We start from the raw sequence: 5,000 nt of genomic DNA on the forward strand, positions 1-5,000 counted from the left end.
TATATATATATATATATATATATATATATATATATATATATATATATATATATTTATGCATATATATATACATATACATACATATATATGTATATATATATATATATATATATTTATACATATACATATATATATTTATATATATATATTTATATATATGTATATGTATATATATACATATATATACATATATGCATGTATGTATGTATGTATATGTGTGTATGTGTGTGTTAATATATGTGTATATATATATTATATATATATATAAATATATATATATAATATATGTATATTGTCACTGCTACTGCTGCTACCTTTCAATATTTTTATTATTTTCTTAAAGATATTGCCAGTTTTTCTTTGTTGTGACTATCATAAAAACTCCACCGTCATCGTCATAATCATCACCACCATCATCACCACCACCACCATCTTCATCATCATCACAATCATTACAAATACATGATCTTTATTTTAGTTTCATTATTATTATTAATGTTGCTATTGTTGTTAGCAATATCTATACTAATAAAAGTAAAACTGCTATGTTTGCTTTCTTGCCACTATTATTATTATTATTTTGTTTTTATTATATTTTTATTATCATCATTACTATCATTATACTAGCCGTTAGTGTTATTTCATTATGTCTGTTATTATTTTTTTTGCTCTTGTTATGAATAGTATAGTATAGTGGTATAGTGATAGAATGGGGGTAAAGCTAATAGTATTATAATTTTTATTGTTAATTATACGTAATATTACCATACGCAGGATCATTACCATCGCTGTTAAATTAGTATTTCTTATCATTATTCATATTAACATTATTAACGAATGATTTATTATTAATGATGATGCTAATGATGTTGATACTATTGGAAATAGTGATAACGACAATAACAATAACAACAACAATAGTAAAAATAATAGCAATAAGAATGACAATGATAATGATATAAATCATAATACTGATATTGGTAATAATAATGATAATGGTAGCATTATAATAGTTAAAATGGTAACAGAAATGATAACGATGAAAATGATGATAATAATGATGATAATAACGATGACGTTGATAATAATGATGATACTGATAACAATATTAATAATGATAATAATATTGATAGTAATATTGATAATGATAATGATAGTAACAATTATAGAAATTATTATAATAATGATAATGATTACAGTATGGGTGCTAATGATTACAGCAATGACAATATCCTCAATTATGTACTACTAATAATGATCACACCACTACTAATATTATTAGAAACAAAAATAAATATGATAATATAAAGATATTATATCGGCTTTGTAATAATGAAGATAAGGATAACTATGGTAATTATTCTGATAATTATAACAGTAATAGTGATAATGATAACAAAAATTATGATGGTAGTAATTATGAATAATAACAATAATGATAATAGTCATAATGAAAAAAATATAATAATGATACTGATAATGATGATAATGACAGTGATTTTAATCATAATATCAGTGATAATAATAATGCTATTAATATTGATAATGATGATAATGATAACAATGCTGCTGCTAATAATAACAACAATAACTTTAGTAATGATAATGACAGAAATAATGATAATAAGAATGATGATTAGTATCCGTAAGATTCTAAAAGGAAGATGATAAGTATAAGGATAATCATGATAGTAATAAAATTGATGATGCTGATAATATTAGAAGTGATGGTATGAAACGCATAACAATAAAGATTATGATAAGAATAATATACAGAGTAGGAACAATTATTTCAACAACCATGATGATAATAGAAATAGCAATAATAACAATAATAACAATTAGAATAACAATTATGATGGTAATAATAATAATAACACTGATAATGATAATAGTAGTAATAATGATAATAATGGTTTTAATAATGATATCGATAGCAGCCATAAAAATGGTCATGATGATAATAGTAATATTTTGTTATCCTTCTCAATACTATCATTATCATTAATAATTATTATAATTATTGTTATTATCATTATGATTATAATTGTTGTTATGTTTATTATTGTTATCATCAGCAGCATTAATATCAATATCAGTTGCTGTTATTATTATTATTATTATCGCTATTATTATTATTATAATTATTTTATCATCATTACTATTGATCAAGATCATTATCATTATCATCACAGCAGTATTTTAATAGTAACAATAATGATGATAACATATAATACTGTCAGAATGATTATGAATGATATTATGATGATGAAGGTGATGACAATGATAATGATAAGAATTATGATAATAAATGATAATGATAATGAACAGAAATGATTGTAATAATGGGAATAATAGAAATTATATTCATGTCTTCCTTCCGTAATGATTCGCAATCAACGATAACACTGCAAAAACTATTGCAACACTAATTTTACTGTCACAGATAGTTGAATTGCATCAATTACCTTTGCCATTGATAATGATACTATGCTACTATTATCACGTCAGTGGGTGATAGAATGATACAGGAGCCATTTACGGAAACTGACTTTGATATACGCAGATATTTATTCTCTTTCTTTATTCTCTCTATTTTTTCTTTCTCTCTCTCTTTCTTTCTCTTTCTCCCTCTCTCTCTCTCTTTCTCCCTCTCTTTCTCCTTCTCCCTCTCCCTCCCTCTCTCTCTCTCTCTCTCTCTCTCTCTCTCTCTCTCTCTCTCTCTCTCTCTCTCTCTCTCTCTCTCTCTCTCTCTCTCTTTCTCTCTCTCTCTCACTCTCTCTCTCTCTCTCTCTCTCTCTCTCTCTCTCTCTCTCTCTCTCTCTCTCTGCGCGCGCAAACACACACACACACATATATTTATATATATGTATACATACATAGATAAATAAATCTATCTTTTTATAGTTATTTATATATATATACATATATATATATATATATATATATATATATATATATATATATATATATATATATATATGTATATATATGCCTGTCTATCTATCTGTTTATCTATCAATCTATTGATCTATATTATTTTCTATATGTATTCTATGATTACAGTTATATCAACGCGTTAATACCATTAGTATGTTTTTATGTTTACGAATAATCGAGTTATTTCTCTGTTCGTTATGTGCTTAATAAATCAGCCTTTATGATTTCTACATAGCACTGTTAATAAAGACCGGATCTATACAATAGCACTCACGGGGAAGTGGCTATATGCAGAGACAATGTTATTCAAACGAAATATATATCTAAAAAATAGCAAGGTATATAATATTCGTGGTTCTATAGGTTAGAGACGATCAGTATTAAACATATTTTCCGTCACATTATAAGAAAATGCAATATATGCCGCAGCTTAGATCTTTCCCGTTGGTTGAAGGCATCCATCGACCGGCAAAAATCATTCGTACACGACTATAAAGTAGATGACTAAATACGTCAGTCAATTGATCCAGTTGCCAATGCATAGTGATTTTGCAACAAAAAAATTAATAGTATGGACAGAGGAAAAAGCTAACGAGTTTTTTTTTTTTATATTGATATGCATCGTAATAAAGAAAATATGTGTCCAGGGACGTATACATATACATGTTCAGTCGTTAACTACTGGCATGAGAAGGATAACTCACAGTTCGAAATACAATACTAAAAAATAAATTCATTATAATTCACTTCTCATGTAATAATATCGATATACTTTAAATGTAAAGCAACCAAGCCGGTTCACACAACCTGCTGAAGTTGACTCACTGACTGTACCGTTGAACATGAAACTCCGACACTGATCACCTTCTATCATTCCGGTTGTCTCGTCACGTAAGGTATTCCAGACACGTAGGAGACTCGACCCCCCACAGTGATACCTAGACACACCCTCGGGCAAGAGTGCAACACATCCAGCGTCATCCCCCTCCCCCCCTCCCCCTTCCCCCTTCCCCCTTCCCCCACCTCCACAATTTCAACCGCCTACCTCACCGTGGAAAGGAAATTAGTGGGGTTGGAGAGGTCTGGGTATCACAGCAAGATTAGTGTCCTACAGCAGGATGGCATCGTCCCAAGGCAGGTCCCCGTTCGAGGTGACGCAAAGTGGGCTGGCTGTGTACATGGAGGCAAGGGAGGGGGTAAGGGGTGGTGGGGAGGGAGGAGACGGGGGATGGATGTATAGCTCTGTGAGAGGTTGTTTCCTCGAGATATCGAAGGATTTTGTTGTTAAAATATATTGCTTTCATCGGATACATTTCCTTCGAAGTAGGCCTATAATTTAACCTAAACCCGCTCAAGTATATTGTATACCACATATGAACATGGGAAATAAATGGATGAATAAATTAATGGAATTCATAAAGCACACCTGAAAGTGCAGGGAGTCACAAATCTAATGGAGTATTTCTCATGCCAAGAAAGATATTGAGTGAGTGTCTATTCGTGTTTCAGGAAATATAACTATTATTATGAAAGGTATGGCAAGAAGAAGAGCGTGTTGTAGCAAGTAACCTTGTGGGAAATGTTAATTACTCAAGAGGAAAAATAAGCTAATGCGCTCTTTAACTTCTAAATACAGGAATTAATAGTATATATGCTTTTTAGTTTTATTGTCTTAATATTTTGACTGTAACTGTGCGCCAAAAATCCTTGTTTACACGTGACAGCTGAGCCTTGGCCTGGTTAGATAATCAAGAACTAATCAGATTTGTATGAAATAAGTTTCTTTTAAGGATCTAGAGGCCATAGAGGGTGGTGGTGTGATTTGTAAACGCAGAATATATTATGACGCAATAGTATCAGTGTGTTTTGTCCTGAGAGAGGCAAGGTGAAGAGGGGTTGTCAGCGGTCCTTGCTTCCGCTGCAAGCATCATTCTTTCAATCTGTTCACCGATAATGATGACAAGGCGTCCCTTGAATGTGCGTTGTGTGTTATCCTCATGTTGTGAATGTTGTTATTTGAATGAAGATAGTGCAAATGGTGAGTGTGCAAAGTTAGTGGT

General features: G+C 30.2%; 1 protein-coding gene across 1 annotated transcript in view; it reads left to right on the forward strand.

Moving 5' to 3' along the window:
- Positions 1 to 4,849: 4,849 nt before the first annotated feature.
- foxo (forkhead box, sub-group O) overlaps positions 4,850 to 5,000 on the forward strand; it is a 331,295-nt gene continuing 331,144 nt past the window's right edge. Inside the window, 1 exon segment of the mRNA XM_086552588.1 lies at positions 4,850 to 5,000. This exon segment is cut by the window's right edge and continues 830 nt beyond it. The gene's annotated coding sequence lies outside the window, so the exon portion shown is untranslated.

Source organism: Penaeus japonicus, unplaced genomic scaffold, assembly GCF_977035675.1.
Source record: "Penaeus japonicus unplaced genomic scaffold, GWHDUDI00000001_assembly GWHDUDI00000027, whole genome shotgun sequence".
Lineage (NCBI taxonomy): Eukaryota > Metazoa > Arthropoda > Malacostraca > Decapoda > Penaeidae > Penaeus > Penaeus japonicus.